Source organism: Suricata suricatta, chromosome 14 (assembly GCF_006229205.1).
Source record: "Suricata suricatta isolate VVHF042 chromosome 14, meerkat_22Aug2017_6uvM2_HiC, whole genome shotgun sequence".
Classification (NCBI taxonomy): domain Eukaryota; kingdom Metazoa; phylum Chordata; class Mammalia; order Carnivora; family Herpestidae; genus Suricata; species Suricata suricatta.
In genome coordinates, this window is record NC_043713.1 from 78374006 (window position 1) to 78395709 (window position 21704).

Genomic DNA, 21704 nt, shown 5'->3' on the forward strand with positions numbered 1-21704 from the left:
CTGGGTACCCTGTGGCCTGGAGCACTTTCCCTTTCTGACAAATACCTTCCCTGGATGTCTCCCCTTTTTCCTGGTAGCTGATCCCCCCACCCCCACTCAGAAACGGATGTTGGCTGATGGTATTGTTCTACGCTGCTCTGGCTCACTGTACAGCTGGGGGGAGGCTTTGCCTAATGATCTCTCATACTGTAAACACCCCTTCCTCACCCTGTTCATTTTTCCTCTTTCTGTTTTAGAGTCTAGTTCACACCATCAAAATGGCCGCCAGCACTTCCTGGAATATTTTACTGTAGTTTCTTTAAAACAAAACAAAACAGAAAAAGTTCTGTGTGGTTTTTTATTTCCCAGCACTCCCCCCACCCACCCCAAACTTCGTTTGTTCTTTTATGACTAAGGATATTTATCTCCTGCCTGCTTTAGAAGTTTATGGGCTGTTTTTCCTTTGAATTCCAGGCCAAGGTCAGTAGCCTTTCGGCTGTGATGTCACAGCACGTTACCTTGGTTACCACTGTGACATCATCGGACAAACCTGGGGGCCTTGGCGGGGGGGGGGGGGGGGGGGGGGGGGGGGGGGGGGGGGGGGGGGGGGGGGGGCGGAGAAGGTCTTTGAAACAATCTCTTTCATCTGCAGCCTGTGAGGAAACTGCCACTGCTCTTTTGGAAAAGGTTTTGAGAAGTTGGAAGAAGCTAAAGAGAAGAATTAGTAAGATTTACTGTCCCCTCCCCCGCCCCCAAATGCCAGACCCCTAAAAGGCCACAATCAAAGGCTACAGACTTTTGAAGGGAGAGGCCGAAGGAACAAATGCATTCCCAGAAACCAGAACACCACCTTCGTAAAAGACCTTCGGCGAAGCCACTAGAAGGACCGCGTGCGCATGCGCACACAGACCCGCTGACCCCCATCACCCAAACCGCCTATAGACGGAATGTATTTCACGAGGGTCTTTAATCTAATCTAATCTGTCCCTCCCTCGGCATAAAGGCCAAAGTAAAGGGGAATTACAAACCAGACATGTTTGGTTTAAAAGGCCTCTTTTAATAAAAGGAGAAAAGAAAACAGAACAAAAGCAGAGCGAACACTCAGGCAGGCCTCGGCCGTTAAAACAGCATCTTGAGAAAAATGTTCATCCTTTTTTCCCTAGGGGTCAAGGCAAGGGGGGAAAAGGCGTTTTGATTGTGAACATGTGTCAAGAGGACCCCACCGCACACACGCGGTGCCCGCAACAAGAATGCTCGCGTCGTCATTGCTGTGAGATCAGAGACGCGACGGTTGCCAAAAAGACACTGTCAGCGCGGGCCACGCGATGCGGGTCCAGAGCCGGTTTTCTGAACGTGGCGTCTGTGGCGCCCGTGACACTTCAGCGTTCTGTCATCTCAAGTCCCTGCCGGCTCGAGGGATCCCGGCCAGATGACACCTAAAACACAGATTCCAAATGTTCCTTCTTGGCAAATCTTTTAAGGAAACTCTACGCAGAAGGAATGTCAAGACAGCGGTAATTAGATCTTCGAGAAAAAGGGCGGAAGGCTGGAGGCCAGTTTTTATTTTGTCTCCCCGTGAGACCCCCCATGTAATTCCCTGGCCTGGCCATCAAGGGCCCCCTCCGTCACGTGGCCTTGGGTGGTCCGTTTTAGCTCACTCTCTGCCAGGGGTCTGCAGGAGCGCTCCGGCAAGGCCAAGTTCCCCACGGAAGACTCACTTACTGCAACAGCTGCGAAGGCGGCAGGCACAGAGGCCTCCAAGCTCAGGGAGATGCCGTTTCTGGAGGCTTCTGCTTTGTTATGAGGCCCGGAACTCCTATTGAGAAAGCAGAATGGGGCCCCGGGACTGTGTTTCCGAGGAAGACCTCAGCACGGCCAGGAAAACTGAAGCAAGAGGAGGAAGTGAATCAGGTCCCTCCAAAACCCTTCATTTAAACTGCTCCGGGGAGGACAGGGGGTGCTGTGCCTGGGGGGCTCAGTCAGTTGAGCATCCAGCTTCAGCCCAGGTCACGATCTCACAGTTCATGAGTTCAAGCCCTGTGTCAGACTCTATGCTGACAGCACAGAGCCTGGAGCCTGCTTCGGATTCTGTGTCTCCCTCTCTCTCTCTGCCTTTCCCCTGCTCATGCTCTGTCTCTCTCGCTCTCTCAAAAATAGATGAACATTAAAATAAATAAATAATAGAATAAAGAAACTGCTTGGAGCAGCCCCAGGGAGGTGCCTGGTATAGCGAGGCGCATAGGCCCATCCTGCTCTGACCTTGGAAATGAATCTGAGTCTGTCTCCAGTCTTCCATGTCGGGGCAGGCCTTGCTCATGGGTGAACATGCCCCCGCACGCCTGTGGGTCCCTTGCGTGCATTTGCAAGCACGTCACGCCTCTCTGTGCGTGTGATGGGGGTGGGGGGGCTCTGAAGTTCTAGCCGTGAGCTTTTCACACGCATGGGGGCATATTTATAACTTGACGTGCGTGCATGAAGGAGACACGGCAAAATACCCCGTGTTCGGGGTCCCTTACACTCTCTTTTCCAACCAACAGGCGATCTGCAGTTTGCAAATCGAAACACATTGCAAATTTCATGCCAGGCCGGAACCTGGAGACTTGTAAAACGAGAGAAAGAAGAAAGGGGGAGGGGCAGGAAGGAAGGTGGCCAAGAGGGGCATTTTGATGATGTCTCTGCCCTGGGAGGAAGCACTTCCCCACGACTCCGACTCAGAAGCAATCTTCTCGGCACTGGATGGGATCGGTCCCCGGGTCTGGGGTTTCTCCTCTCTCTCCATCCCTCCCCTTCGCCACGCTCACAGTGAGGAACAGATGTGCCCCACTTTATAAATGCTGACCAGCTGGGGAGGTGGCAGCAAACGTCTACACAGCTTTTCCCAAATGCTGATGCCCGAGGAGGCCTCTGGGGGGAAGGCTGGGGGTCTCCCAGACACATCTTGTGGCCTGCTCGCTTCCAGAAACTTCCTGGGGTTTCCCTGAAAGGGAAGTGCTAACGAAAACACAAAATACCTTTTGCATCGGGGACCCCACGTGGCTGGGCTGCTGTTGGTAAAGACCTGAAGTGTCAGATGGGTAACAACCCAGGGCCCTCCAGACTGATACGGGGCTGGTGTGCATGATTCAGGACGGAGGGCTGAAGCTGAGCCTTTCCTCTAAATAAGCAAAGCCAAGCCTGACTGTTGCCGATTATTTTTCTTTCCCCTCCAGAAGATTCAAGGGGCCATTTGTTTTCCTAAGTCTCCACCTGGCCTACGGGTCCATTTCATGTGTCAGTTTATAGCATGCTCTCCATCGAAAGGGCAGCCCGAAGAACACAAAGGCAGGAAACTCAATTCAACCCAGGCTCGGGTGACATCTCTGTTTGTTTGGGGGGGGGGGGGGTGCGCATGCACGTGTGTGTGTGTGTGTGTGTGTGTGTGTGTGTGTGTGAGAGAGAGAGAGAGAGAGAGAGTGACAACGTGTTCTCCATCAGATCACTGCTAGGTACACTTACTGCTCGCAGCTTTAGAAACGGCTGGGGGGATCAACAAGAATCATTTAAACAAACCTGCTCAGAAACCATCCACTCCAGGGTTTGGGAAGGGGATGGAGCCTGTGCCGTCAGGATTTTTCTTGTCTGAAGATAGTCCTCTCTCATTCTCTAAAGGTGTTCATTGAGTATGCATCTCCTCCCCAACACACACATGTAACTTTCAGTTCAGGTGTAATATACACACAGTGGAAGTTTACTTAGAATCTAGATTTTTTAAAAAATGGCGGGGCGCCTGGGTGGCTCCGTCAGTTAAGCATCTGACTCTTGGTTTCAGCTCCCGTCATGATCCCACTTCACAGTTCGCGAGTTCAATGCCTGCGTCTGTCTCCATGCCAAGAACACAGAGCCTGCTTGGGATTCTCATCTCCCTCTCTCTCTGCGCCTTCCCAGCTCGCTCTGTCTCTCTCTCAAAATAAATAAATAAACTTAAAAAAAAAAAAAAAAAGCAATGTCCAGAAGGCCTCGGGCTCTGTCTGTGCCCCTTCCCCCAAGGATAACCACTATCATGTCCGGCTCTGTTTTTGTACTTTTTATAAACAGACTCACACAGCATCACTCTTCAGTATCTGGCTTCTTCGGTTCAAAAGTAACTGTGTGGGGGGCCTATGGGGGGCTCAACCAGTTGAGCATCAGACTTCGGCTGAGGTCATGATCTCGCAGTCCATGGGTTCGAGCCCCACGTTGGGCTCTGTGCTGACAGCTGGGAGCCTGGAGGCTGTCTTCATATTCTGTGCCTCCCTCTCTCTCTCTGCCCTTCCCTGCTCAAGGTCTGTTTCTCAAAAATAAATAAACTTGAAAAACAATTGAAATTAAAAAAGGAAGTGGTGAGATTCCATCACACTGTTCTGTGCATTTGTAGGTCACTGGTGTGGGGGTGGATTTCATGCCTCCAGGGGACACTGGGCACTTTGTCTAGACACATTTTCAGTGGTTGCTCACAATGGGGGTGCCTCCTGGGTCCAAGTCAGAACTTAACGCTCTCCGATGCGTAGGACAGCCCCTCCCCACAGGCAATCAAGTGGCGCAGGAGGCCCGTGGTGCGAGGTGGAAAGTCCTTGTCCAGAACACTTGGTCTCGTGGCTGTGCTTTGACTCTTCTGCAACACCATTTTTAACATCTCCCGGATACTCCAGGCCTAGCAGAGCTAGCCTAAACCAAACTTCAAGTTCAAAGCTTCGACTCAGAGACAAGTTTATTGACCTCTAGTTTTCTCGAGCGGGAGGCCGGGAGGGTAGCAAAGGGGGAGGGAGGCGGAGACGATGAGGAAGACGGAAGGGGGCAGAGCCAGGTCATCCCTAACGATTTCTTCATCTTGTGACAAACTCAACCCCGGAAGATCCTCGCAAGCAACCCATGCTTCTTTGGCAAACAGAGGAAGGAAATGACAAGAGAAAAAACCTCTCTCACGAACAGAGCCACACCGAGGCGCACAGACGTAAACAGACAACCACACAAGTCCAAACATATACCCCCCACAGCTCTGAACACACACACACACACGCACGCACGCACAGACACACTCACACTAGACCAAAAGACCAATGTTGTTCTTAAAGAGACCTCTGTCCAAGTCTGGCTACTTAAAGAAACAGTTGAGAGGACGCCAAGCATGAAAACTCAGCCAGGGCAGGGACCACATTTGTCTTAGTCATCACTATTTATATACACACATGCACATAGACCGTATACACATATATACACACGTCCACAAGCTAGGAGCTCACCTCGGCACTACTGCTATTTTGAACCACACTATTCTTTTCTTTTTTTTTAAACATTTATTTATTTTTGAAAGATGGACTATGAGCAGGGGAGGGGCAGAGAGAGAGGGAGACACAGAATCTGAAGCAGGCTCCAGGCTCCAAGCTGTCAGCACAGAACCCGACGTGGGGCTCGAACCCACGAACCGCGAGATCATGAGCTGAGCGGAAGTCAGACGCTTAACCAGCTGAGCCCCCCAGCGCCCCTGAAGCACCCAGGTCTTTGTTACAGGGGTGTCCTCAGCGCCGTGGGGTGCTGGCCAGCATCTCCGGCCTCTCTCTGCAAACTAGATGTACTCCATGTCATGACAACTGAAATCATCTCTAGATAGTGCCTGGTGTCCCTTGGGGACCTTGCCTGCAGGTCAAGAATGCACTGGTCTAGCCCAGTGCTGGGCTCCCAGAAGCGGTCCCCGGATGAACTACTTGTTGACTGAACGGGCGATTGTCCTCTTACATGCTTTCCTGAAAATGAATGGACTCACCTCACCCCACCCCCATCCCCCCGTCTGACATCTACATAGACCAAAAGTGAAAAACCCAGGCACAGATGGCCGGGGGCTCCCTCCCCACAGCAGGGATCCTGGTCCCCGAGGCTCAGGCCTGGGCAGGGTCGCGAGGGGTGCTGCGGGGCTGGGGGCTGTGGCTCGCATCAAGACAGCCCTTGAAGGAGCGGGTCCCCAGAGAGATGCCTACGCCACATGTGCTCTGCCGCTTGACTGAGGGCCATTAACGCGTTTTTCCGGGCACTGATTGGGCTTTAATTGTGTTTGGAACCTTGTGTGCCTCACACACCAGCTGCCTTGGCTGCCACGTCCAGAGCCGTTTTTACCGTTCTCTCTTTTCCCTGCAGGGCGAGTAGGGGGCACATCTGCAGAGTTCCCCAGGCTGCGTACAGGCTTTCTTCATGCCTTAGACCGATGCAGGCTGACACCCGGGATCCACTGTCTGCATGTGGAGAGCGAGGCTTAAAGGTCATACATTCATCCAGCAAACACTCTGAATGTCAGTGCGTAGGAGGCACTGAGGTCGCAGAGATAAAAGACCCATTTCTCGTCTTCGCCCGCGGGCAGCGACAGAGAGAGGGACAGCTCAGTCAGCATTTATGGAGCACCAGGCACTGCTGCTTTGCACTTTGCAAATATTCACTCAGGGTCTCCTCAACGGAACTCTCCGAGGTCCACCCTTTTTTGACTCTCAACTCACCAAGCGAGGACACGGACGCGGACTCAGGTGAAGTCACCTGGCCAAGATTCTTCATTGATGGAGGCAGGACTTGAACTCAGGCAGCGGCTAGCGGCGTTTCTCCACCAGGGGCGACGTGGGCCCCCAGGGGACACGAGGTCGTGTCTGGAGACATTCTTGCTGGTCACCCCCTGGGGCTGGGGACCTACTGGCATCACAAAATGGTCGCAATGAACCTAGATCTGATTCTAGAGCCACAGCAGACCTGACCACACGGCCTCAGGTGTCACCGGCTCATGATCTTTGGGGCTGTGGGGCAAAGAGAAACACAGGACTGGGGTCCAATTCAAAAGACCCCTATGACACATACTTTTGAGAATCCTCAAAGAGGCAGGACCTTGACGCTACAGAGGGGCCGCCTCTTGGGAAAGGGACCCCAAATCAAGTAGTTGCCACAGGCCACCAAAGAAATGCCCCCCCAGAAGAATCTAGCTCGGGCCATTCTTGGCCAGCCCTGCATCTCTTAGACCTGTGGACTAACTAGGGTTTAAGAAGACGCACCACCGCGCTTCCTCGATCCGGGTTGAATGGGCATGAACCGTGCCGCGTTCTCCTACAGGCTAGGAATTCAGGAGAGGAATTCCTGGCCCCTGTACCATGAAGCCCAGCACCGAAAACTTCCGACGACTCAGTATTGTACAGACCAAAGCATCCTGACAACAGGGGCCAGGAGTTGAGTGAAAAGATCAGTCCAGTAGGGCGGAGTCTGAGCAGCTCTCCCAAACGCACAGCCCAGATCAAAACAGGAAGCGCGGAGGGCAGGGTTTGGAGACACTAAGAGACTCAAGGCACACAGGAAGTCAGAGCAAGTGGGCTCAGGGGTGGGGAGTGGAGACTATGCCCCAAGACGGGTGTAGCTGTGGGTGAAAATGTTCTAGAGGCTACGACTAAGCCATGGGTTAGCAGGTCCAAACACCCATCTCCAGCATCCTCCTCACTTTCCTGCCCCCGAGAAAAAGAAAAGATTCACTTTCCCAGCCTGTTCCCAGGCAGAGTCGACCCTGTGGCACAGTTTGGGCCAGTAAAATGTAAGCAGAGGTCTGTTAGGAAGATTTGGGGGAGAGTTTTGATTTCTTATCAAAGAGAAAGCTCCAGAAGAAAGTCTTCAGGTGCCAGTCCTTTCCCCTTCCTGTCTCAGTGCAGACGTGATGCCTGGAGCTCAGGCAGCCATCTTTGCACATGAGGAAGACAATATCAAATGCTAAGGGGCAAGGGACGACCTCCTAGGGCAGCTTGGGTCAACATGAGCCCCTCTGATTACTCATCGAGTGAGATAAATAAACCCTTCATTGTGTAAACTACTGTCAGTCCAGGCTGCTGCTAATAAACGTCTTCTTAGGGGATTCGTTTTTCTGTCTTCTTGGCAAAGTTGTCCACAGGTGGAGATGACCTTCATCCAATGAGCTGTGGGCGGGACACAAATCCCACCCGATAAAGTGCTGGCAACACATCCGCTAAGCCGCAAGGAGAGTTTACGAACAACGGGAAATAAGCTAACTGCCCAGCTGCTGGGGATGTATTAGCTAAACCTTGGTGCACCATGACAATGGAACCTCCACCAGAAAATTACGATGTAGAGACCCATTTACTGGCATGAGGGAGTCCATGCTATGTTGTTCAGATTTTTTTGAAAGCAGGTTATCAGGGCACCTGGGTGGCTCAGTCGGTTAAGTGTCCGGCTTTGGCTCAGGCCATGATCTCACGGTTCATGGGTTCGAGCCCCGCGTCGGGCTCTGTGCTGACAGCTAGCTCAGAGCCTGGAGCCTGCTTCCGATTCTGTGTCTCCTTCTCTCTCTGTCCCTCCCCCGTTCATGCTGTCTCTCTGTCTCTCAAAAATAAATTTAAAAAAATAGAAAAAAAATTTTTTGAAAGCAGGTTATCAAACAATATGGACAGACATACCTAGAAAGACGTTCCCTGGAGAGTGAGCAGGGGTTGCAATTTTGGTTTCTGTTGTTACCATGCTTGCCACTGATTATTTAAATATTCTACAACCAGGATATATAATCTCTGCTACTGAAAACAGTCACCGACCACATAGGCAAGAGGCTCTTATGTTCACTGTGATTTTCGTTTCAGAGGCATTTTACTAGACACTGAAGACTGGAAAGAGGCAGTGAAATATGAATAGTTAGCCCCACGGGATGGGATCGCAGGTGATTTTCATTTTCTTCTTCTTCCTTATCTGCCTTTTCCCCGTTTTCCGATAATGAATATATATTACTTGTTTAATTTTTCAAGTTCTGTTTTTGAAGAGAGCTGTTGGGCTCATTATGTTTGCCAAAGCCTCAAAACCTCCGCTGGGAAATATTTTAATCCAATCAAGACCGTCTTGTCCTGGCAACAAACTCGGGGACTGTGTGCTGTGCCGTGAAGGATCTGGGAGGATGTGAAATTAGGAGACGGTCGAGTCCCCAGTTTCTGGTCATTGTCAACTTTACGAAGCTGGCGGCCTCAAGAACTCCCTAAACTGTTTAGCCCTACCCGTTGGTGTTGCCTTTAAACCCCAGAGCAAAGAGAGGGTGATAAGGGGGAAATCCCACCTTCTGATAGCAGCGATAAGAAATTCTCCTTCCCTTCTCCTCGCCGGTAAATCATGCCGACCCACATCCATGGACCATAAAAATATGGCCGAACCAAAGGGCTTGCAGAAGGATGACGGAATGACAGAACGACAGAAAAATCTACGACCAGTTGAGCAGAAGTGGCTGTCGGTTTGGGGGCCCTCCAGAGTTCAGGCATGCCCATAAAAAAAAAACTCAACAACCCAATGACTCCCCTGGGAGAAAGAGATCTCCCTCCAAATCCAGCCTGTCACCTAGCAGCAGTGAGCAGGAATGCCCCCGGGGGGAGCAGGAATTGGTTTCTCTGCATCTGAAGGAGCCAGGGATGGAAGGAGACAGGCCAGGAGTGGACGGATGGCCTCCTCTAATGATTTAGGGCTCCGGATCTTCAAAACACAGTCCCTCTGGTGCCCCAGGGGTCCTGGAAAAGTCAGCCCAAAGAGGGACAAGCAGGAAAACAAAACTCTCCAGGTTGGGGCGGAGGGGGGGGGGGGTGGCGAGGGAATGTCGGGGGTCCAGTTGCTGCTGTCTACTAAACCTAACACACAGGCCCCCAACATCCGTGACCTCTGGTTCACATCAGCGCTGCTGATCAAAAGGAAGCAAAACTCACTCCTCTCGCTGCCCAGGCCTCCCCATCCGGGGAGGATTCAAAGCTACTGGCCTCGTGGCTGGTGTGGCTTCCATTAACCCAGAGGTTGGCGCTGCGGACTTCTCGAAAAGTTGAATATCAAACATCATGAATCACGAGAAACCAAGAGCCCGGGCCAGACCCGTGACCTTTAAAGCAAGACAATATTCCCCAAAACGAACACAGTTGCGGAACCCTTAAGACAGACAGTATGGGTTCAAGGGCCCTTCCGTTCCGACTGCAGAAAACAATCTACAGTTTTGGGAGGTGGGCTCGCCTCACCTCTTCTGCTGCTTCCCCTAACCCCTACCATCGCGCCCAGCGCAGATCTTTATTCTTTCCTAAAGAGCAAGAATGATGCCGCTCTGGGGGCGGGGCTGTAACTCACTAGGTGAACACGTTCCCCAATGAGCCAACAGATGCCCCTGTATCTACAGCACCGAGACCAACGAACTGTTCATCCCGGTTTCCTGCCCGCCGCTGGGGGCCCAAATACCTATCAACACCCCCTCCCCAGCATCCACCGCGGTTCTGAAATACAGCAGACCGTCCGAATCAGCAGGTGCGTGCGCGCATGCGCCACACACACACACACACACACACACACACACACACACACACACACACACAGCCCTGCACTTTTTTTTTTTTTTTAAATATTCAGCTTCTCGCATTGCCCGAAGTTTTGCATGGAAATAGATACAGGGTGTTTTGAGATCTAGACGGAATCCTCACTTCAAGAGATCAGATCGGTTTCAGGCAGGGCCTGGGTTCAGCGAGAGGCCAGTGTAGCCAGAGACGTAAAACAATTCCAGCCAGGGCTAGGTGAGCGCGCACCAGACAGACACGCTGGCCCCACGTAGACTCAGCTCGAACTCACACCGCGGGCATGCACCTCGCGCACACGCACACACGCACACACTCATTTTGTGCACCGCTGTCAGAAAACGTGAGCCGCGTATATGAGGGTGAGAGGTCACGAGAGGGGAAACCTTATTTTCTGTTATTAATTACACCTTATCCATTCTACGGGTGCTGCACTCATCTTAGATAAAGTTACAGTTCGGTTTTACGAGGAAGCCTCTGGGATCGTGTAAAGGGGGATTTCGGATGGAGACAAAAGAAATCGCAGGAGGGGGAAAGGGCTCATTTGTTCTCCTGCTCAGAAGCCGAGCCAGTCTCCTACCAGGGGCCACTTCCAGGACGAAATCTGCACATTCTTGGAATAACTCACTCTGCAAATGCTACTCGAACCTGGTCCCCAAAACAGCTCAGCCCCTGGGTGGGCTGGGGGCTTCCTGAAGGAAAGGAGAAGGAGGGGAAGGGGAGAGGGAGGGTGGGGTGAACGTGCCAGCCCCGATGCTGTTGGGTTCAAAGACAGAGGTGAGGCAGCCAAGGAGCACCTGAAGGTTCAAGTCCACATCCGGGTCACCCTTGTGGCTAGGGCGAATTCTTTATTCTCGTGGGCGCAGGGGCTGGGGGTGGAGTGGTGGTTGGTGGAGCAGAGGGAGGGCAGTGGGGCGGGACAGGAAGGACCCTTGAACCCTTTCATCTTTGACTGAGTAGACGAATCTACCAGGGGAAGAAGGAAGCAGGACTCCATGGAGGTGACAAAATGGCAAGATAAGGAGGCAATCTGGGGCACCTGGGTGGCTCCTTCAGTTAAGTGTCTGACTTCCGCTCAGGTCATGATCTCACAGTTCTTGAGTTCGAGCCCCGCGATGGGCTCTCTGCTCTCAGCTCAGAACCTGCTTCACATCCTCTGTCCCCTCACCCTCTGCTCCTCCCTTGCTCACACACTCTCTCTCTCAAAATAAACAAACATTTAAAAAAAGAAGAAGGAGCCTGTCTTGCTTCCAGGATGAGATCAGGGAACGCCAGGAAAACGCCCAGCGGGAAAAGCGAGCATTGAAATCTTGGCTCCAACTGTCTCCTTGGGCCAGGCCTCTCTGAGCCTGTTTCTCCCATGTGTAAACGAGGAGAGATGCCATCAAGGGCGGCAAAGACACCATCGTGCCCCCCCCACCCCCCACCCGGACAGCAGTGATTCTGTTAACAGGGCTGGGACAGTCATCAGAACACATCCTCCTGTGATGCTTAAGATAACATCATGGGAAGTGCATCAGAGCCATAAATCACGGTGCAGATATAATTTATTGTTATTAATATGATCTGCCCTGTCCTTCCCCCAGAGAACGGGCTGGGCAGGAGAGTCTGTGCTCTGTCATCGTGCACTTGAAGACAGGTTGTTTCGTCCCTTCCTTCTTCTCGTTTCTAATCACAATGTTCCAATTCGCCAGCTGAGGTTGAATTCAATTCCCGGCCGGAGCTGGATGCCATATATTACCCCCCGTCCGGGACAGCAATCTGGCTTCTGGTTTCTAGACACTGCACAGCCGCCCTGTGCCCGCAGTTACTAGGCACTGGGCACTGGGCTCTCAGAGCCTTAGCACCGGGGACCACTCTCAGGGCCCCCGGAGGTATTCCGATCATCCCGTGTCACGGACAAAAAGCCTAGTTTCAAGGAATGCAGCCTGATTTCATCCCAAGGGTGCCTCGCTCTTCAAATCAACACTCTGTTCTGCCCTCTGAGTGCTGAGCGTCATTCCATAGGATCTTTGGACAACTCCATCAGGCAGCCCCTGGATGTTACTAGAAGGCTCAAGAGCTGGGGGCCCTGGAGGAGCGTGTCCTGCCATCTCTGGTTCAGTGAAGCACTGGCCAAGCCTCAATTCTGATTTCAATGAACGCTCAAGAGAAGAGGAGGAGGAGGGCAGGGGGGGAGAAGGGGGAGGGGGGAGGGGGCAGCCTGCAGTGAGTGTCTCTATCTGCCCATCAGAATGTTTCCTGGGGGTTTGGCCAGGAATTCAGGCCTGTGGGCCCTACGGCAGTCCTGCCAGTGAATCCAGGGCTCTGACTCCCTTTGATCTTCTCCACGGACCATCCCTCCCCTGACGCAATCCAGCCCCGCAGCCCTGATGCCTCATCTGTGATCTCCCAACAGTGTCTCTGAGGGTGCCGCGGGGCCAGCGGGGGACTTTGAAGGCCTGGTGACACTGGTAGGGAGTTCCATGTTCCAGGGGAGAAAAAAGAGTCAGTATCCCTAGGGTTCAAGCATCACATCTGCCCACTCGTTCCCCATTTCTTGCTCTTCTGAGACGGCGTCTTTGTTTTTCCGTTTCTCTTTGCACGTGTGGTCTGGTATGTATGTCTGACCTGCTCCTGTTCCCTCCCTCTCTGTTTCTGACTCTTTCCCTCATTTCCTGGCCTCTCCCTTTTTCCCCTGCTGTCCCTTTGCTGTCCCAGACTCTCTGGCTTCTTCCTCTCCTCTCTGTCCAGCTAGCTCCCTGCAGCTCTTTGCCTGCCTATCTTTCTCTGTCTCTCTGCCTCACTCCCTGTTTCTCTCCTTCCTTCCTTTCTCTCTGTCTCCTTCTGTCCCTCTTTGGGCTCCTTCCACCCCACCTCTGCCTCTCTTTCTGGTCGGTCTGGTCCCTCCTCTGCCCCCCCACCCCCATCCCCAGGGCACCAGGAAAACCCAGCCACTCCCCAGAACAGCTCAGCAGGGGTGAAATTCACCCCAACCCAGAGCTCACCCGAGGCACACAGGTTGGAGGGACCTTGTCCAAAACCTCAGCCATCTCCCCTCCATCAAGGAGATTGTGCGTCAGCGCTTACAGAGGACCAAGGTCATTCCCAGTATCCAAATGCACCTCTGGGAAAGAAAACATCTGAAGAGGATTCCAGGGAGGGTTGATCCATGGGCATGAGCACCCTCCCCTGTTCCTGAGAACCTTCCAGACATGCTAATCAGCTTCCAATTAATTCACTATTCCAACGTGGCTGGGAGCTGCTTGCAACCTGGCTCTTAAATGGTGGTGTCTCCGCCGGTTATCACAGCCCAGAATGTTCCTTTGGCTAAACCTGACACTCAGCTACATTTTGAAACTTTATGAACCAAAGGTACCCACGCATATGGAGGACCAGGGTCTCCCTGAGTCTGCATCACTCCCCACAACACACACACACACACACACACACACACTATCCAGTGTCTACTAGGCGCCCAGTGATTGCAGAGACATTTCATTAACCTCTCTTTGAGCTTATACGTCTCAATGGGCCAGTGAATCTGATTTATCCTATTCTTATGAACGGAGATTCAGATCAATAATACACTGACTTATCCAAGGGAACACGGCCAGTATGATGGCGCCCTACTAAGCGTTCTTTTCATCCAGAAAAGGAAACTTGCCTGAATTTTGATTCCTGCCCCATCACATGCCTGCTATCTCCGATTTGCTTTAGAACTGAGTTTTGTTTCCACGCCAAGCGTATTCATTCATTTCCGCTTCCAGACCTCTACCCGTGCAGAAACTGCATGTCTCTTCTCTAGAAAACCACTTTTTTTTTCTTTTTGGCTTGGAAATACTGCTTTCTCCTCCATTTAGGGCCAGGAGGCATTCCATATAGTTAGCTTTTGGAAGGCAAATCTGGCATCCGGGATGGTTTTCTGCCTTGTTAAACTTTTCAGAAACTGTATCACTTTTAAACAGCCTGAGGGGGCCCTTCCCCCCCAAGCCCCCCTCCAAAAGACCCTCTCGATCAGCCCACACATCCCCTCATCCCATCTGTCAGAGGCTGAAGCCAAAACACGTCCCAGGAAAAGCCAGAGAGGAAGAGGCGAGGCAGGCAGAGGGAATGGTCTAATCATCACAAAACCTTTGAAAAGGATCCTGAGCAAATCGAGTTTGTCTGAAATGCATCGAGCATTTAACATTTAATAGGAGCTCATCAACTTAGCGCACCACATGCGCTGGGTAAATGGACCCTTCCCCTTTAAGGGCCTGTTGATGTTCGGTGAAGGAGAAAAACAGTTGTTATGATTCAGAATCTCAGGATGAACCCAATTAATCAATGCTGAGATGATTTGAATCATGTGGCAAATGCTTGGTCACCTCTCTGATATCCTATCCCCATCCCTCGGAAGACGCAGACATGATTGATGTCACCTGTGACCACCGCGTCTCCAGGCAAGACCCCCCCCAAACCCCGCAGACAGAGAAACAAATTAGATCCAAAGGCCAGGGATCAGTTTCAGAGGGGACAGCCCCCCCCCCCCCCGCCTATGGAGGAGGGGGTGGTCTGGGGCAAGGGGGAGGGTGGGAGGCAGGGGTGGGGGGGTGCCTAGCCAGTCCTGTCTGTCCCAGGCAGCCAGAAGATAGAGGCCAGACCATATGGAGGCTGGGAGAGAAGGGACGCTCAAGGACTGGGCTGGGAGGGCCTGCCCCAAGTCTCAAAGGGCTCGGCTGGCCAGGCCCTGAGCACGTGCGCATCTTTGGGGACTTTTTTTTTTTAATTTTTTTTTTTTTTAGTGTAAAAATAATTGCTCAAGCTTCGCCTGCCTCTTAGGGTTACAGTCAGACGTGTCTGCCCCAGGCCTCGGCTGGGAGGAAATGGATGTGGGAGGGAAGGGGTGGGGAGAGAGTGTTCATCAGGATTATTTTCATTGCTTTCAATGTCTGTGCCTTACACACACGCACGCACGCACACTATACGGCCTTTCCTCTGGAAGGCCCTGGGATTGCCCACCCTGATACCACCCTCCCCAGCTCCGCACCACCACACTCTCTCTCAGCCTCCCTTGAACAGGTTGCCTCACCCCGTTGGGACAGAATGGCAGGTGGAGCCTGGTCCAGGTCCCGTGATGCCTGTTTCCCAGAACACACACTCAGCGCCCGCCTGGACACCATCCCTGCTGACACTGTCTTTACCCTCCTTCTTCTGGGGCTTGTCAGCCACACAGTGGGCTCCTTCCTGCTTCCTGCTTCCCCTATCTCCTCATTCATTCGTTGTGTCCTTCCCACTCCTCTTTTGGGTCTTTCATCCCCGCCTTCCCCTCCAGCCAGCCTCCTTTCCTCCATCCATTCAGCCACACACCTAGAGTGCCTGAGGCACCTTGCCTGCAGGGGTTTCAGAAAAGACTAGTAACGCCCCCTCCTCTGGAGTGTGTCCTGAATGAGAAAGGGCATCGTTCCCATTTCCTCGGGTCTCTGCCCCACGTCCAGGTCTGCCAGGCTGAGGCTGCTCGATGGTCAGCACCCTCCATCTGTTTGGCAATTAGCTGCCTCAGAGCCTTTGCGAACACCAGGCCTCCACCTAGGGTGCCCTGGAGGCCAATCTACCATCACACCCTGCGTGGGGATGCCTCCCCTGGGACGTCTTCCAGAACCACCCAGATGCCACCAAGCTGTCCCTCCTCTGAAGTCCCTGGACATACAAGACTGCAAGACTCGTGCTTACTGTGTGCATGCGGTCTCCCCTGCACCCAGCACACAGTAGGTGCTCTCACCAGGTCGGGTACCAGAAAGGAAGGCTGTGCTGACCTTGTCATTCCACAATGGGCTCCTTTGAAAAAGTAGTAATAATAACCCTTTGCCTCCTTCCAGAAAGGTTTCCAGATTGTTTACAATGCAGATTGTTGGCCTCCAAAGGGGGAGGATTCAGGAGCATGGGGGTGTGGCTCTAGAATCTGCATTTCACCCCCACCCCCACCCCCAGGGCACTCGGCAAAAGTGCTCCTCAGGTTATTCTTTGAGAAGCTCTACTGTGGGTAATGGGGAGCCATGGAAGGTGTGGGAGTAAGAGCATGACTTTATCAGTACGGGGCTTACAGAGGGCTGAGGTCCGGAAGATGAAGCCTCCCAGGGGTGGCGGGAGAGATGCAGGAGATAGCATGAGGGCAGAAGATCCAGAACTCTCTAGTGAGCTCAGAGGCTGAGTCTTCTTAGAAGGGGCTTCAGGGGGCTTAGAGCGTGTTTACTCGGGGTGTTTAAGAGAGGATTTCTGGGCTTCACCACTTCATGCAAGGAGGGGCCGCGAAGTTACAAACTGGCAAATCCCAAGGTTGGAGTGTGTGGGGGGAAGCATAGGCCCCCCTCCTTCTTTTATTTCCTCCCCCCTCCATTTCCAAAAGCCCCTTCACGGGGCTCCCAAACCTCCAATTTCAACGGCAGCCCCCAGCCCAACCTGCAGGCTCTGGAGGGACCAGACTCCCCGCCTCTCCCCTCCCAGGGTGCCCGCAGCAGCGTCTGGCCATGGACCCTGGGCTCTGGCTGGCGGCATCTGTTTGCAATGTTTGACTCAGTAGTTTTATTTCTGCTCAGCGGTATAATATAAAGGATCCTGTTACACGGCAGGCAGCCTGGGCACTGAGCCGGGCCACTCTGCAATCCCGCAGCCCGGCCAAAGCAGAGCTTAAATGAGCCGGTGGGCTTGGGCAAGGACGGCCCTTTCTGCAGTCCGGAAATGGCTGCTTTTCTGGAAAGTTCTTCCTGGCCTGGGCCTCTGCTGTGCTGAGCTCCTGGCTGACCCCTGGAATCTACACCACCCACGACAGCCATGCGTGTGCACGCACACAGGCTCACACACATGCACACACCCCATGTCTTGTCCATTTCTGGAGGCTGCGGAGTTACATGAGGGCCATTTGCTCCCCGGACGGCCTGTCTGGGTGTCAATTCTAGCCATGTGATTTGGGGCAAGGGCCTCTCCCCCACCCCCGACCGGCCTCAGTCCCTTTATCTGTACAACAGGATTCAGTCATTCCCCGCCCCCACGTCCAGGGCTGTTTTGAGCCTTCAGTGAGGCAATCTCCGCAAAGCACTTAGCACAACACCCAGTGCGTGGTGCGCCTGCTCAATAAACACTAGCTACTTTTACACTCATTGGGATGTTTGAAAGGAAATGAAAAAAGACCAGCTGATATTGTGACGACCCTCAGCCCGGATTGAAGGAAATGTGCGTCCTCCCCGGACCCAGGCACCAAAACCAAAGGAACCCGAACCTCTTTGCCCATGCCCCACAGGTCCCCTAGCTGGGGTCCCCACCTTGGGAATGGGGACAGGCAGGCCCTTGTGTCCAACTCCCCAAAAGGCACAGATGTGGATGGGGACCCATTCTGAGACTTGATGAAGGGACAGGACCCCCGGCCCCTTGCTTTCTCTTATCAGTGGTCAAGGATGAGGAAAGGGCTCGTGGTCTAAATGTGGAGAAGCCTGACTTGTCCCAAGTTCACCTGCACCAACATGGATGCTCTTGGCCCCGACCACAGTGAGGGGCTGGACACCCCCCCCCCATGCCGCACATTCCCAAAGTCAGAGGGGTGGTCCTGTTTCTGGATGCGGAGGGTCAGTCCCAGTGCCCAACCCTCCCCCCTTCCCCCCACCTCCCGTCACCCCATCCACCCTGGAACCCCCACCTCTGGGGAGCCTGAGAGAGGCCCCTTCACTTTCTCCTCTTTCTTTCCATCTTGAATGCCCAGCTCAGCACTCCGAATGTGGTAGGTGCTCAACAAATGTGGAATGTGTGTGTGCCCACATGTGCGTGCTACAGTGAGCGTGTCTGGGGGGCTTGCATGAGGGCGTGTGTATCTAGGGCAGGATGTGTGACCCTGTGCACACTCACACACGTGCGCAAACACGCATGTCCCTGCAACTGGACATGGATTCTCTGCATCCCCAGTGAGCGGCTGTAGGAAGCCAGCACCACCCCCGCCCTGCCCCTGCCCTGGGTGCTCACTCAGAGCTGATGGAGCGAAATGTGAAAACTGGGCGTGGGGCGGGCTGGGGCAGGCAGGTACCGGAGACCGCTCATAAAGGCCATTTCCTCTGAAAAAGAAGCTAAGCCCCCCACAGATGGTCGCCAAGGACCCTTACACTGGGGCCCGAGAGGCACCTGTCTCTGGACCCAGGACCCATCGAGCCGGGTCTGCCGAGGACTCAGATAATCTCAGATTCCTGCTCTGAAATGAATTTACATTGATTTAGTTTTCTATCCACCGTCTGCTACAAATCATATTGACTGGTCCTCTGTCTCATCCATCTCTGCTCCTTTACTCTCTGTATCTCTCTGTCTCTTTCTCTAGGTTTGTCTGTTTCTCTCTGTCTCCATATCAATCCCAGGTCTTTTTTTTTTCCTGCAGTTTTCTTTCTCTCCCCCTCACGTGCTTCTGCTGTCTTCTCGGTCTCTCTGGGTCTATTTCCCTGTCTCTGCAGACTTCCTGTCTCTCTCATCTATCTCCCTGTGTCCCTCTGTGTCGCCTCTTCCTTCTGTCTCTGTGTCTCTTCTGTCTCTGTGTCTCTCCCTCCCACCGCCGACCTCCAAAGCTGCCTGCATCTCCCCTTTCTGTGTGTTCTTCTCTCTTCATCACATGCTGTCTATCTCCCACCCCCTGTCTGGGACTCCTTGGTGCACGTCTCTCTCTCGGGATCTCCCTCCCTGCACCCCCCTCCCCCGTGCGTCCTGGCAGAGGGCCCCAAGCCTGGGCCTGGGGATCGTCACTCAGCAGCCCTGCCTGATCCAGCGCAAGCCTCTTTGTTCGCAGCTCCCTCCCCTGCACTGCCCACCCTCCTGGACTTGGTTTCTCTTCCTCCTTCCCAGGCCTGAGAGCTAGGCACATCTCTCCCGCCCATAACATGGAAAAAAGTGCACCCGCCCCAGGCGTGCGGGCACAGAGGGGTTGAGGCTGAATGTGGAGCTGGACCACCTCCACACAACCCCCTGGGGCCATTAGGGAGACACCCCCCACCCCACCAGTCCTGGCCCCTGCTGCTCAAAGCTCCACTGGCTACCCTGTAGTATGGGTAAGGTCAAGTTCAAGGCCCTTGGAGGCCCCTCTCTGGCTCTGTAAAACACAGCAAAACCTTGGATCGCAAGTCACTTGTTCTGTAAGGGTTCTGCCAGATGAGCAAACGGTTCTAACAAATTCTAACTTGATTAGTAAAGTCTTCCTATACGGCCGGCCGCGATGCCGAAGGTCACATGATCACAACTGAGCCAATGGTTCCTGAAATGCGCTTTGATAGATGAGCGCTCTGGATTATAAGCCTGTTTCTGGAATGAATTATGCTCGCCCACTGACAATTTACTCCATGCTAAGGGCCTCACCCAGCTCTAATTGGAGGGATGGCGGTTTACCCAGCTCTGTCCCTTGGCCCCAGCACCCAGCTGCCTGCCCAGCCCCCAGGGTCATTGACGGCCCTGAAATCCACAGCGGGTCTCCTGAGAGGCTCCTCCCAGCCGGGCCGCCTCCATCTGCTGCCTTGGGCACCAGCCCCTCAGGGCATCCTTTACCCACCTTCCCATTCCCCGGAGCAGAAGAGGAGTGGCTGAAACTTCTGTAGGGGAAAGTTCTGTTTCCGCACGGAGGAGTCACTAGGAAGAGAAACATCGCAATAAATCAGCCCAGATGTTCATCTGCATGTTTTTTGGAGCGACTGATCACAGCACAGGTGACACCAGGCCCGCGCCGCAGGAGCAGGCCCTTCCTGGGACTCTGACTGTGGGGACGTGAGTCAGGTCAAGGGGGATCCAGCTCCGGCCAGATTTAGGATGAGGAGATGCAGGGCTGTAAACTGCCACATAGCTGGCTTGTAGCAGGGGCTGAAGAAGGCGTAGCCCTTAAATTACAGCAGTGAGAGGGGCACCTGGGGGGTTTAGTCGATTAGCAGTCTGACTTCAACTCAGGTCATAATTTCACAGTCTGTGGGTTCGAGCCCCGCGTCAGGCTCTGTGCGGACAGCTCAGAGCCTGGAGCCTGCTTTGGATTCTCTGTCTCCCTCTGTCTCTCCCCCTCCCCTGCTCACACTCTGAAAAATAAATATTAAGAAAATTACAGCAATAATAATAATAATGAAGAAGAAGAGGGGGGGAAGAAGGAGAAAAGGAAAGTGAAGATGAAAAAGAAAAAGGAGGGGAAAAGGAAGGGTTGGGGGAGGAGGAGGAGGAGGAGGGGGAGGGGAGGGGAAGAAAAATGAAGAAGGAGATAAAGAAAGTGAAGATGAGAAAGAAGGCGGAGGAGCAGGAGAAGGGTGGGTTGAGGGGGCATGGGCCACGTGATGTGGGGCGAAGATCAGTACTCACCAGACACTGCTCTGTGTGAATCTTTATGGGGGTGTTAGCACGCAGTCTAAGAATCCCAGTGATATGGTTATAACCCACTTGTTTTGATTTGAGAGAAAGAGGGGGGCACAGGTGAGAGAGGGACGGAGAGAGGAGAGAGGGAGAGAGAAGCAAGGCTCGCCCGAGGCGGGGCTCAAACTCACTGTGAGATGGTGACCTGGGCTGCAGTCAGATGCCTAACTACTGAGCCACCCAGGTGCCCTAGTAACTCACTTCTTTACGTGGAAGCCGGACAGCCCATCCTTGGGCTGAGACCAAGAGGCCTTTGGGGTGCCAGCCAAAGAGCATCTCATTTTTTTTTAAGTTTCTTTATGTATTTCAGAGAGAGAGAGAGCGCCAGTTGGGGGGGGGGAGGGGCAGAGAGACAGAGAACCCCAAGCAGGCTCCACCTGACTTGGGGCTCAAACTAACAAAACTGTGAATTCATGACCTGAGTCGAAACCCAGAGCCTGACGCTTACCCCACCGAACTCCCCAGGTTCCCCAGAATGACCATCTCTTCTGCGATCCACTGACCCTCACTGCCCCTCCTCACCGCCCCCCCCCCCAGAAGTCTGGGAACCTTGATTTCACAGAACCACGGGGGAGGGGGCGGGTCCTGATCAGCTCTGAATCTGCTTTTGGGCCTATGGCCTCATCAGCTTCTCAGACCACCACCGAGTGCCTTAGTCATTACACAATCTCACCCCCTGTACCGCCACGATTTTGCAGTCAGAGAAACTGAGGCCCAGAGAGGTGCCTGACTTGCCGTAACCGAAGTTCAGGAGGGAAACTAAGGTCTGTCTCAGGCCCCTCCCTGGATTCTTCCCTCAAGCTGCGGCCGGTCGCCTGGCCCAGGAGGGCGACGGTGAGGCGCAGACCATTGGGTTCTACTTTTGTCTCCCCTCCTAACTTGACACGGGACTGCAAGTCATGCCCCCCGCCTCCCCAGGCCTCAGTTTCCCCATTTGGAAGACAGCTAGAATGACAGCCCTGAGGTCCTCTCACTCCGTTTTGCTGCCAGTATCAGAGACAGTTAGAAGTGACTGCCGCC

At 53.4% G+C, this 21704-nt stretch overlaps 1 long non-coding RNA gene across 1 annotated transcript; it reads right to left on the bottom strand.

Annotated features, from left to right (window-relative positions):
• Positions 1–1021: 1021 nt before the first annotated feature.
• LOC115278074 lies at positions 1022–19926 on the bottom strand. The gene is made up of 3 exons (XR_003902677.1): positions 19849–19926; positions 1702–1795; positions 1022–1415 (listed from the first exon to the last, which is right to left on the bottom strand). It is a non-coding gene; the product is annotated as an uncharacterized LOC115278074 (long non-coding RNA).
• Between the last annotated feature and the right edge of the window lie 1778 nt (positions 19927–21704).